The sequence below is a fragment of the Archocentrus centrarchus genome, chromosome 20 (assembly GCF_007364275.1).
Source record: "Archocentrus centrarchus isolate MPI-CPG fArcCen1 chromosome 20, fArcCen1, whole genome shotgun sequence".
Taxonomy (NCBI): domain Eukaryota; kingdom Metazoa; phylum Chordata; class Actinopteri; order Cichliformes; family Cichlidae; genus Archocentrus; species Archocentrus centrarchus.
Window position 1 is genome coordinate 15,765,645 of NC_044365.1, and position 14,241 is coordinate 15,779,885.

General features: G+C 43.6%; 1 pseudogene; it reads right to left on the reverse strand.

Moving 5' to 3' along the window:
* LOC115799243 (disco-interacting protein 2 homolog C-like) overlaps positions 1 to 14,241 on the reverse strand; it is a 55,486-nt pseudogene that overhangs the window by 12,141 nt on the left and 29,104 nt on the right.

Sequence of the window (14,241 nt, forward strand, 5' to 3'; positions counted from 1 at the left end):
CACACATATGGTATATCTGCTGTTACAGTGGTTGCAGGCACAATGAAAACACAGTGGCGCGTTCTCCATTAACCACTCCAGGATTCCTGGGTCTCCCACGTTTTTCCCATTGGATATTCTGTCCTTCTCTAGAGACAGAGTATAACTGGTACTGGTTTTTGAAACGGGTGCTGCTGGTTTGCACCAGCTGCATTCAAAGTGGACAAACTGGAGCTGTAAATATGTGATAACATCAAAACAGCAAAAATCCATCCATTTCATTTGTGTTTGAATGATGTCCTCATCTTCTATTGCCATCCCAGCATTGCATTTTTGTAGCAGTAAGATCTGTCATATAACAGAGAACCACAGGAGGTCAAAAGCACCTTAAGTGCAGTTTGAAAGGTTTCTCTCTGTGCTGAGCTGCAGGTTACAGCTCAATATTTAGCTTACAGATACAACAGTGGCATCTTAATCCTCAAAGATTAAGGTGATATAAGAGAAGCTTTATAAAATATAACAATAAGTACATATGCCCATCAATATATCAGCAAATATTTCATTTTCAGGCTTAATAGATGAAGAAGCCAACTTGGCTGATCAAACTAAGGGCTGGAGTGAAGTGAAAAGTGCGAGCTGCGGTGGTGGGCGAGTGTGACTCACCCGATCGCCCGGTCGCACCATGGGCTCCTGCTTGCTGCCCAGTTTGTGGAGGATGTTGTAGGCAAGCTTGATGCTGCGAGACCACAGCTTCCCTGCAGGGAGCAGCACACAGGATATGAGGGTGTGAATGAGAGAGGGAGAGAGACTGAGATCGTGGTGAGTTCTTGCAGTTCTATTTTGAGGAAATACAGTCGATAAGGGAGAAAAAAAAACTGTCTGAAGTGATGACATTTAGGAGTGTTCAGCAGCGAGGAGAGGTCACTACTGACGTCTGTCGAATGGATGGATTATACTTAAAAGCAAGTGTCTGAAACACAGTTGGTGGACAGGTGCAGAGGAAAGAGGAAATCATGTAAAACTGTGGGGGGAGGGTACATTCCTGCACACTTTCAGTTTATTAAAAACAGAACACTCTTTTGCATAATTTGATTTCCCTCTGCACCCTCATATGCTGTTACAAAGGCTACAGTTACAATAAAAAAATTGGTAAAAACCAGCTTGAGAAACGTGAAAAACAGGTCTTAAGATGTGACCCAGCCTTAAAAATCCCCAGATACTGATTCGATTGAGCATCCGTGAGAAGCCCAATCCACAGTGGCCCCATCGCACCTCCCACGGGACCCACAGGATCATTAGGCTGGTGGATTTAATGGCCCGTTCTGGTCGGTGTATGATTTGGAAAGTCTCGGGGAGTGTCTCATTACGGTGGACATCAGAGGTTCTCAAAGCTGTGATGACCGAGTGCCAATTAGGAAGAAAAGCCGGGCACTTGAGCTCAGGCCTCTATAACAGTGGATGAGGGGCATCACTCTTTTACATTTAATTAGTATTTGCAATGTGTCTGCTGAGAGTATGGTGGTTATTTTTTCACTAGTCTATACATATGTTTTTGGCATGACTAGATACCAAGTGTTTGCTGTGATGACTACAATAGTGTAACAGTCCTGGGCCTTTATCCAGCATTTTTTTTAGGTTTGAAATTCTTCTGTTGTGTTTCCCAGTTTGCTCTTGATTCTTAGTTTGTTATGTTTTCTAAGTGCTGTTCTTTGTTATTGTACAGAATTCCCATTTCCTTTTGTTCTCCCGGTCATCCCCACATCCCTGCGTTCCAGTGCCTGTTCTGTCCCTCTGTGTCTTTGTGCCTTACCTCGTGTGTTTTGTATTGAGTTTTATTCCCAGTGTTGCGTAACGTCTGCGTTCCTGTTTCCTGTTTTACTTTCTCAGTCTGTCTCTTGTGCTCTTGTGTCATTAGTTTGACTTCCTAGTCTCGTCTGTTGTTATTACCTGCAGCTGTGCTCCCCACCTGTTGCCTGTTGTCTCGTTACGGTCTGCTCTGTGAGCCCTGCTTTGGGCTCAGATACAAAAACCCAACATGAATCCTAAAGCACTACAAGGAGCACAAGGAAGAAGTAGAGGGCAAACAAATGATCTCATAAAGAAAAGGGAAAGGAGGCACCACACACGCACACACACACACAGGGTGGTGGTGGAGAAGGAGATCATTCTTCTCAATGATTTGTGTTTGCACTAGTTTCTCTCTGTCAGCAGACTTCAGTCTATCACCTTCTGTTTGTGAGAGTGGGGATAGGGTGTCACTAGAGTTGTTGACATGTTCTAAGATGCTAAATTATCCAAAACCAAAGAAGAACAGACAACAAATAACCTCGAATGTATGAACTAGTCTGACAGCAGGACATGACTGAGTAAGCAATAAGCGTCTGGTTACCATATGTGAGCACGTAGAGGGGCTTCCCTGCTGTGTCCAGGCTAGTGAGGCAGGGGGCTTTTGGGGAGATGGTTCCCCAGCGTTGGAGTGCCGCCTCCAGAGAGGGGGGCCAGTTAGTGACCACCCCCAGCGGCTCTCCTCGCACCGGCATCATCTCCGCCCCCTCTGGCCGAGGTTGGTTAGGGTCGGGCTGCTGGACTGGAGGAGGAAGAGGCACATAGTTTCATGAGCGCACAGCTCACAAACTTTTACTGTTAATTTGATGTGAAGTGCACTCGTGAAAAAACACAGGGAAAGATTTATTAACACAGACACACTGAGTGGAATGTGAATAATAATCAGCTGATTTACTTTTAATATTGAGTTCAGACTGCAGAGCGCGGCAGCAGAGGGGAGGGATTTGTCCAGATTCAATCTTAAGCCATTGCCATAAAAAATGGAATCAGAGTCAATTGGAAGTCTTAACCGCTACATCAACCCCAAGCTCAACATTATCTCAAATGATCATAACACACATGTTTACAACACAGTGCAAAGTGACTCCAAAATATGATTTAAACGACCACAAAACTGGACAAAAGTGTGAGGTTTTCCCAAAGAAGCTGAGCAGAAATGAGGAGACAAAGAGAAGCAGCAGGAAGTACTTCTGTGCTTTTACAATCTCAACTCTTTCAAGATGATATCTGTGTTCTCTGTGAACCTCTCATCAGTTTGGATGTTCAGAATAAGACAATTCTTATTGAAGACACAGGTGAAGATTTGGTGCATATATGCTCCCATTGTACAGCATCTTCCTGTTTCCTGCTAAAGCAAATCTGAGTACACTGTTTTTTACTTTGTAAGGGCCTGTATGGAGAAGACTGTCTTTGATTGAGCATGCTGATTGTCATAAACAAATTAAAAGAAACCGTTTGTAAAGGGTAGCTGATTATTATTAATACTGCAATTTATAATTTGACCTGCATATTAAATTCTGTGTGAGCCACAAGAACTTCACCCCTTTGTAGAGTTACACTAAGAAGCTTCAAATTCAGTCTAATGCCTGTTGGCATCTTGATTTTTTGCAGCCAAAAGTGACCATATTTGCATAAGAGGTTGGAGTGCAAAGGTGAACTGTATCCATAAACTTCATGGCTGCAACATACAGATGCAGGTATCAGCTGTAAGTAAGACACTAATAAAATATGAACTTCACTAAGTGAAACTGAAGCAGAGCCTTCTTACATGTTATGTTAGCACCCACATACATTTTTTATAAAGGAGGAAATCAGCTGCACTGACTAAAGCAGCTTTTCATATTAGTTTTTAACATGGCAGCCTGCATCAAGTGGTGCAGTTTTGGGACTTAAATGCTGGTTTCATTCTCACATATGTGTCCTGCTGTCTTTCAAGCAAGCACCAGCGAACATCTCTCGCCTCTCAGACAGAGGCTGTAATCACATGTAAACTAACTTTTATATGTGAGCTGCCCGACTGTCAGCCTCTTCCTTTCTCTGTCTCTCTGGGGTGGTAAACCAGCTAGAATTAGAAAATCAGTATTACAGTCTCCTAAGGATAGGGGAGGATTTGCTCTGCCAATTTTTAGACACTACTATTGGGCAGCTAATATGCAGAAGCTTTTATTCTGGATGTGTGATGAGGTTGATTCGCTGCCTAGTTGGGTACACTTGGAAAAGAGTATGTCTCCGTTTTCTTTACCCTCACTTTTATGCTCTCAACTTCCATTGCCGCTTTTAAATCTAGCTGGCTGCCCAGTAGTATTAACCTCCCTGAAGATTTGGAATCAGTTTAGAAAGCAATTTGGACTTTCAGGCCCTTCCGCTTTGACATCTATTTATCGAAATTGTTCTTTTGAACCATCCAGAGCTGACCCGGTATTTCGAATGTGGCATGAGAATGGGTTAAAATCTGTTAAAGACTTGTATATTAATGGAATATTTTGTACATTTGAACAGCTTTCCACTGCGTATAATCTCCCAAATAATCATCTTTTCCGATTTTTCCAGGTCAGGGACTTTGTTAAAAAATTGTTTCCTCATTTTCCTAATCGTCCCCCAGAAAACATGTTAGAGTCCCTTCTTTCTACTGACCCTGTAGTTAAAAGATGTATTTCTCTCTTGTACAAATCTATTTGGTCAACATCTTTATCAACCCTTACTTTTTTTTTGGCCTTTTGGTTTGGGGTGGTGGGTGGGATATGGGCATACAATTTTTGTACACTGTATGTTTGGGGTTGTTAAAGTTTAAAATGTTCTATAAATAAAGTTGGAAAAAAAAATGCTTGAGACCTGTAGCATTAACATTGACTTTGTTAATTCATTTATTTGCACTCCTGAATGCCAGCTAACCCCTCAGTGCTGAGTTTGCATGGTTAGATGTACTGAAGCTTCAGCTGTGGCCTCGTTGCATGTTTAACACAGAGGTTCATTAAATGACTGTATAAAATGAAGAGATAGACACAAACACAGGTTCTTACCTTCCAGCAGCTCATCAAAGTCATCGACAAAGAACTCTCGTAGGGGGGGTCTGCGAGGCTGCTTCAGCGTGTTCACCAGCTGCTGGATCTTAGCCGACACGCGACTGCTGACTGGAACACCTGCGAAAGGCCCAGAGAAAAAGGAAAGTGGTGACCTGAATGCATTTGAAGATGGTCATGACAACAATAATGAGCCTCCAGTGTTACTGAGACTAAAACACTGCCTGTGATTTAAAACGTGGACCGAATATAAAAGGGCCTTTCCTGCTCCTGACTTTCTGTCATATATAAGCACGGCTAAAAAGCTTCTAAAAATGAGGAGTCAGTCCTGTGAGCCAAAGGTTTAGGCTTCAGATTGCTTTAAACCACAGACTGTACATAAAAGATGGACATGGCCAATGTTAACCATTGGTTAATGAAATATTATATTTTTGAAGCTGGAGCAGTTGGCCTCTGGAGGCCATTAAACAGAAACAGAGGCACTTCCAGGACATGATGTCCATGTTTTACAGTCTATAATCTAAATGCTCCATTTCAAATGTTTTTTCAAATCTCGGTTCTGTATGATGTCATGCAGAGAGGATGTCCCTAACAGCCTCTCGGACTCAGTTGGCTTAAAAGGGGAGGAGCTAAAACAGCTTGTTTCAGACAGATGATGAACTGAGGGGCTGGATGAAGGCCCGTATCAGGATTATTTTGAACTGTGAATCCTACAAAGCTAATCTAGTGCAGGCCAATAATAAGTGTATGAAGATAGAAATGAGCAGACTGGTTTCCCTTTAAGGCACTGAATTAAAAACTCTGCATTTCTGGCACCAGGCTCTGCTGAGTGGACCACAGACTGTGGCTGCTCTGAGCAGCTCTCAGTTCTCTAACTGTGACTGTGTGATTGTGAAACATGCTGAAGGAAGAACAACAAAGGTGCTCTGTCAGCTCTGCTTAGAAAAATAAATGGTAAAAAGTCCAATCTGTTCTTGCAGGGGACTGACATCAACAGAAAGCATGTAATTGGCTGGTTCTCTGAGGCACTGGTCCAATTTGAGCTCACTTCCTGATTAAAGAGTTGCTATTTTTATCAGACGGTCTTCAGTATTTTTATTCAGAGGCTCAAGCTGGGAGCAGGCTAAAGGTGTGACGTTGGCGGTGACTCCTACCATCGCCTGTCTCCATGCGCTCCGCGTTGCCGTACTTCTGCGTGTTCCTGGCAATGGTCCCCATATTGGCCATGTGGTGACGCTCGGTGTGGGAGTGGGACGAGTCCGACGAGTATCCCGTCACGTCCGGCGGGGCCGAGTGGTTCTCTGGGAGACAGATGAAGAGAGAGAGAGCAGAGGGAGAGCTGAAACAGACAGCGGTGACTCACTGTTCACCTTTATCACTGCTCTGTTTGTCAAGTGCCGTGTGTTATAGAGTCCACGGGCAATTAGACACGTTCTGATGGTCATCTTGTTTCACTGCTAATTTGGGTCACAGCCCTGACAAACACAGGAGTCAGCGAGGTCTGGCATAGCTGCGCTTCAAAACACAACTTTCTGCATATACACAAGTGTAAAGCTTTTAAAGGAAACCGTCTCCAAACATCCATAACAACAGGTTTTTTTGTTTTGTTTTGGGGGGTTTTTGTAGACTAGCCTGAGTATTACACAAAACTGCAGCTCGGCATTAATTCGACTTCAGTCGTTTCTTCCACATTTTGTTGACAGGTTGATGACAGATGTTATCAGTGACGATCCCAACCCTAAAGGCCTTTACACACTGGACATGTAAAATACGTGCAAATGTTTCTTGCATCAAAAACATTTTTCGGACTCGCCCGTTCTTAATTCACACCGACCGCGTTATTTCACAGGACAAATTTGTGGCATTTCCTTTTTCGGATCAAGTTCGATTTTTCCGACATTTCTCCTGCGAACAAACAGATCTGACCAATCAGAGCGCCACATTTGGCAACACAAGGTCATATCTCAAAACGTGCATGGATACACTGAATATACAGCGATGTGGGAACAGTAAAATAATACTGTTTTAACTCAGACACAGACAGACGCTGCTCCAGGTCAATTGAGCCACTGGATTTATTTCTCTGCCTCCTCAGATGTGATCCCAACAAGAGCTCAAACTGTCCACTGACATCCTGGAAGCGTCCGTGATGCAGCTTCAACTCCGGGATCAAACCATGAAACTCTCCCTGCTGCTGCTTTCTTATGAGTTGGATGAACCCAGAATCTCTGTTTCTTCCTTTTCTCGTTTAGAAACATCATTACATCATCACATCACTGCAGTCTCCTGATTGTTAATGCCAATAAAGGCAAAGACTCTGAAAAAGATGAAACTTTTTGTTTAAAGTTCGGACCTACCCTCTGACTCCAGCGGCGGTGGCCACAGCATGTCAGAGCCAAACTCACAGGACCGCCGCAGCGAGCCGCCGTTCTCCGCTACACTCAGAGCTCCCTTCCTCTTCAGAGACAGGTGGCCGATACCTGGAGGTGCAATAAACAGGTATCTCACAATCAAATACTGTGAATTACTGCAAAGGATCTTGGAGGTGAATGCAGGAGAAATATGATGAAGTTCTTCTCTGACACTTTTATAAAAGTCAGACTTAAATTTCACCCATAACCCCTTCAAGTTCACCTCCTTATGCAACACTGCAAAGCTACCAGCCTGCTAAATAATCAGTAACAAACAAGTCCTGGATTTCCTCCTTTATTGAACACACAGGTAAAGACTTGATCATTTAAGCAGCTATAGCTGTTGATAAATATACCAGGGGAAGGCTGAGGTCTTACCGTGGTGCGACTGTGACAGGTGGCTCTGCTGATGGTGTGACTGGCCCAGGTGCGCCAGGTGTGTGTGCGCCAGGTGCGAGATGTGTGTGTGCGCCAGCGAGTCAGCCAGCCGTCCGGCGTTCCCGCTGCCTCCGCTCTGCGTGGACGAGGACGAGGAAGAGGTGGAGCCCAGGTGGGCGGGGCCTAGCTGGGAAGGGCGGCTCATCCAGTGCTCCATGCCCGACATGTCGTCACCCGGCCCCGCCTCCTCCTCTGAGCCCGACGAGGAGTCTGAGCACAGGGGGGACAGGCCTAGTGAGAGTCAGTAGCTGCCATTATTAGTCAGTAACAATACTTTCACAACGTTAAAGTAACATTAATACATGAGCATGTACGGTGAGCTTATTCAGATTGAAAGAGGAGATAATCAGTGTTAAGAGCCATTAGCTGGCTAGCTTAGCTTAGCGTAGTCTCAAATTTAGCTTAGCAGAAAGTGCTAAAAGTTTCCTGTTAATCTCCCAAAACTTTTTTCTTGGTTTTTTTGTATGCATTAAACAAACACATTATATCTTATCTAGTGAACTTTAGAGGCACTGCTATATTGATTTTATTACTATATTACTTTTATTTCTAGTCTTTATGTTGAAATGCTTCAAAACAGGTCAATTATTTTTATAAAAGACATTTTTTTTGTTTCCCCTGACACAGCATGAGGGAATAAATAAGAAGAACAAAAATATCTCATCACCACTGGATAGATATATTAAATATCTGTAAATGCAGGTGACATCTTTTTGTGGGCGGAGCTAAAGTGATAGCAGTGACGGTTCTTCATGAACCCTGTTTTTCTTAAACACCATGCTGAGCGGGAGCCTGTTACCGCAGCTCCTGTGGTTTTTTATTTTTGTTGCACATTGTGCTTTATGCAAAGGTGAAATTGTTTTTTTCTTTTGTTTAGCAAGTCGTATCAAGTTAGATTTTGCATGTTGTGGTTTTACTTCATATTATATTCTTTGTAACATAAAATCTTCATCAGCTGAGCTACGAGGCCCGTAATCCTGTAAGAGTCACAGAGGAGCTAACAGGTTTTCAGAGTGAAGAAATATCAATGGTTGTTTCCAGTGATCATTGTGGGGAATATGAGGGGCTCTGCAGGCAGCAGAGCACTTTGTCTCCTTACTGTATTTAGGTTGCGATATAATGAATTTCTATTTTCTATTTTACTGATGTCCTTTTATCGATGTAGTCAGTAAGTATCAGAGGGGGTGTTAATCAGCTTCAGCTGCTTTGGTGTTCATGAAATTAGCAACAGGTTCACTAGAGGGGCAACAATGAGACAACCCACCAAAAAAAGGAATGGTTTTACAGGTGGAGGACACTCACATGTTTCCCTCCTCGTGTTTTCTGACTGTTTTTCACTAGTTCTGCATTTGGCCAGGGTCAGTGTCACTGATGGTAGCATGAGGCCATACCTGGACCCTACAGAGGCTGCACAGGTAGTCCAACTCCTCCAGGATGGCACACCAATATGTGCCATTGCCAGAAGGTTTGCTATGTCTCCCAGCACAGTCTCAGAGCATGGAGGAGATTCCAGGAGAGTGACAGTTACTCTAGGAGAGCTGGACAGGGCCGTAGAAGGTCCTTAACCCATTAGCAGGACCGGTATCTGCCTCCTTTGTGCAGGAGGAACAGGATGAGCACTGCAGAGCTACAAAATGACCTCCAGCAGCCACTGGTGTGAAGGTCTCTGACCAAACAATCAGAAACAGACTTCATGAGGGGGGCCTGAGGGCCTAACGTCCTCTAGTGGACGCTGAGCTCACTGCCTGACACCATGGAGCCTGATTGGCATTTGCCATAGAATACCAGAATCAGCAGGTCCACATGTGACAGATGTGAAAAGGTCTGGAGAAGCCGTGGAAAACAGTATGCTGCCATTCAGGATGACCAGTTTGGTGGTTGGTCAGTGATGGTCTGGGAGGCATATCCGTGGAGGGACACACAGACCTCTACAGGCTAGGGAACGGCATCCTGACTGCCATCAGGTGAGAATCAGGATGAAATCCTTGGACCCATTGTCAGACTCTACACTGGTGCAGTGGGTCCTGGGTTCCACCTGGTGAACGACAATGCCTGGCCTCATGTGGAGAGAGTATGCAGGCAGCTCCTGGAGAATGAAGGAATTGATACCACTGACTGGCCCCCACGCTCGCCTGAGCTAAATCCAAAAGAACACCTCTGAGGCATTATGTTTCGGTCCATCCAACACCACTATGTTGCACCTCAGACTGTCCAGGAGCTCAGTGATGCCCTGGTCCAGATCTGGGAGGAGACCCTCCAGGACACCATTTGTCGATTCATGTTGTCAGGCATGCAAACAAGCATGTGGGGCCATACTGTAAACTTCCCACATTGTCGGACAAATAAAAGATTATCTTATCTTATCTTATCTTATCTTATCTTATCTTACAAACTACTGAGCACCATATTGTGTTGCTGCAATGAAATTTTGGCAAAAATGTACCAGGCTGCTGCATCACTTTTTCACTGATTTTCGTCTTTGAATTCAGCCTCTGTAGGTTTGTGGCCTCATGTGGTATCAGAGTTCCTTTAATTTTTTTGAGCAGTGTATATCCTATCATATCTTAAACCCATCATCTATAAAAAAGAGAAACTAGAAGCGTGCAAATCTCTTGTTGCATACTATTTTGCACCTAACCCCCCCCCCCAGGGCTGCACATGAGCCTGAAAATCATGTTTTCTATACTAATTTTCTACACTGGATTTATTTCTGATCAAATATTCTGATTTCCTGTGGGCTCCCCTGCCTCGTTCGAGGTCCCACTCCTGTGCCACCCCACATCCCTTCATTTATACTCAGCATGACATTTAATCCATGACTACTTATCCACATCTGAGCCTGGTAATAATAAACAGATCTGATCTGAGGTTTTTAAGATAATTGTCTCCAGTCAGTAATACAATGGTTCAAAGAGAGCCTGGAGACCATGATTACTTCTGTTCACCACTGAAGTTTGATGACCTTTGGGCAACACAACAGGCTCTAGAGCTGAAAATGTCAATAATTAGTCAGCTAAGGTAGCAACAGCCACCAGAACCAATTTAGCTTTGGGCTGCACTTTTGAAGAGAGGCTGAATTTACTTCTTTAAATGAATGAGTCATGTCAACATGGAGGGACAGATTCAGCTTCCACTCAGACTTTCCTAAAACAGGAGGCAAGCAAGCGTCCTCTATCGACCACTGAGGCTCACGAGTAAGACGAGCCTTTGGGGAGATGTCGGGATCGCTCAAGAATTTTCTCAAAGGTTAAAAAGCAAATTGGCAGTGAACAAAGTTATTACATTTCCTCCATTAAAATCCAATCAGCACCAAAATTATACCGTCAACTCCAATTATGTTCAATCTAATGAGCTCATATTTGAGGTAAAGGTCAGCTCCAACATCCTATTGCAGCCACATTCTTTGTGGTTGCACATGCGCGGTGTTGCACAGCTACTAATCAGTGTTTTTCCTTTTCTGATGGCAGATCACGTTTACAGTAGCTGACTGTGTGCAGCGTTACATCTGTCTGCGGTTTGTTTTTACTGTAAATCCGTCAGCGCCTCAGGAAATGTGCGTGTTTGCAGTTTTTTGGAGAGATGAGTGTGTTTCTGTGTGTTTCTGTCAGAACGGAAAACGTCTGAGAAAGCAGAGACGCGGCATTACAACATAATCCCGTCTGGGCTCAGGGCGGCCTCCTCGGGGTCAAATTTTAGGCTTAGTGCCACCCTTTTCAGCTGAGACCGGCATGTGTGTGTCTGGGTGTGTGTACTTTTTTTTAACCACACACTACTTTAAAGTATTAAAAAAACAACAGATTATTGTCTGTTTTTAATCTATTGCTCAAATATTACATTTAGTTAGCCAAGTTCAACATTATTGAGCTTTTACTTTATAAAGCCACTATCAGACATTTTATTTAGATCTTAACTTACTGAGCTCTCTTATTATGTTTTACTTTTTTTGATTTAGTCGAGCGCTTTTTCTTTTGTGTAATGTTTACCTCATTCAGCTAATTTGGGTTGTCATACTTTCACTGATCTAATCTACTTTATTCAACTTATGTTGCTATAAAGCTATAATGTTTTAACCTGCTGTAACAAGAATTTTCCATCTTTTGGGACAAATAAAGTCCATAACGTCTCATTTTAAATCATGTTCTCCTCGGTCAGAAAAGTACGTGGGGGACCAGTACAGGTATGTGTCTCTGTCTGTGTGTCGTCACCTGGAGGCGTGTATGCATCCATGGAGGTCTGCACCACCAGCGAGCGTCTCTTGGAGGGCATGGGCACCGCCACCTTCCTCTCAACGTGCCGCGCCAACACAGCCTGCACCGCCTCAGTGTGGACGTCTGAGAGAGAGACGGGTGGAGATTCATTCATGCAAAGAGAAGACGTTTCCTGTCTGAGTTTACTGTTTATTTAAAGTTCAGTTCAATCCAACAAACAGCAGTGTAAGTTAAGGATCCATTTCTATGATTTCAGTCTAACTTATCTAGAAACCCATCTGTTAGTATCTGATGAATTTTCCTCTGGGGGCAAGTGGCCATGTTTCATCTAACGAAGCCACTGGATATTGAGACATGATTTCAGTATCTGCTTTCTTTACGCAGATACAAGCTTCCTGTCTCGCACCCACCATCTACTCTGAATTCTATTGACCACTTACTGTTGAGCAGGCTTTGGTTGCACGTAAACATCTGCTGAACTCTTCCAACCTCAGATCCATCAGCTATCTTCTACTGTATGTCTTTTAAAACAAACAAACTAGCTGAATCCCACTGATTTATATTGCAGGTCCCTGTTGTGTAGTCACTGAAAATTGCAGTTTACAAATGAATAAAGTCAGACTGTAATCATCCTTCAATGCACAGCAGAGAGCAACAAGTTGATTTAAACTACAGTAGTGCTCGCAGTGTGATTTGATATACTTCTGTTTTTAGAACCATGAGCACCAAATGCCAAGTTTCTGAGCCAACATGGTTACACTGTCTTGTAAATTCATGTTTCCTTAGTGCATTTAAGGAGGACCCATAATGTTCATGTACAGCTCTGTATCTTTATTCTTGGACTCTGCTACAGTAGCTTTGATTAGTTCACACTTCAAAATAATCCTTCTTTATCTTATACTAAGAAGCTCAGTTTATCCTCTGGTTAAATTAACCCTCCTCTCCCAGCTTTCTGAGCCTGGGATGACCGTAAACCTAAACTTGGCTCACAGGGATTACTTGTACATACGCTGAACTCTTTTTTATTGAAACTTTCCCCATCCACCACTGGAAGAGGATATATGTGAGAGAAAATAAGGAGGGGCAGTATATAGACACTATAAATGTAGGCTAAGTTACTTGAAACTGGAACTGTTTTCTTAAAGCCTCTGTGATGTGCTTGTAGCGTTTATGTGGGCGTAGTTTCTATACCTGATCTGTAGCGCTCATCTCTGGTGCCGGAGGTCCTCCGCCGGTGGAAGCGTGCCGCAGAGGGAGGGCCGAGTGGGGCCCGGTGAGACATGGGCCCCTCCATACCTACAGAGGCAAGCAGACAAGCAGCGACAGATGCATACATATATAGAGACACAGACGTACACACATATGCACAGATACATTTGACAAAAGCAATAGATAGGAGGGCCAAAAAAGAAAAATAAACATGGAGATGATTTGATTCAGCAGAAAAATCACATTTTTCTGACGTCTTAAAATAAAAGAATTGATAAAAAAGGTGAAAAAAAAAAAAAAATGAAAATGTGGTAGGTGCTTCTCTGCTCTTTGACAGAACATCCCTCAGTATCCAGTGACCCATTATTGCTCAGTCCTCAGATAAATGATAAGGATAAACCAGACTGTGTCATAGATATGTGTGTGTTTTAGCTGCAGGAAGGCCTGTAGGGTGTGTGTGTGTGTGTTTGTGTGAAGACCGCGACTGCAGCACATTCAGATAAAGAGGAGCAGGCCCAAGCTGAGCTCTAGGGAGTCCTAACCTACATTCACTAATGGCGGCGGCTGAAGACTGAATCGATGGAGTCGAGTACAGTATCATTGCCACTGTATTTGTCATGATACCAGATCGATTCTCTACTAGTGGTATGGGAATATTTTAGCGGCGTGGGGGTGTGTGGGGGAGTCAGAGGTTGCTAAATTACCTCCAGCATGTGGAACATATGCCCTGATCAGCTTGGACCTCTTCTTCTCATAACCCTTCTGAGTGATGTCCCCTGTGAACAGATAGAGATAGATAGAGAGTGAGCGAGCCGCTGAAGGCTGGGTGGGTGTTTCTCTTCGTTTTTTTTTCTGATATTTTGTTCATGAAACATGTTTCAGCTGATTTTCCTTAAAGGGGACCTATAATACTCTATATTTTTATTCTCGGACCCTCCTCAAGTCGTTTTGCATGGCTGACAGTACTGGGCCTCAGTGCAGCCCTCTCCTTTGTGTGAAGCAAGATGTTTTATTTCTGTTATTCCAACGTTCTTCTGATTGGCTGCCCCTCATAAAAACGCATATTGAAAAAAAGGTGGGCAGGGCTTCTGTGCACACAGCCAGAGCTGTATGCCTGACATGACCATATAA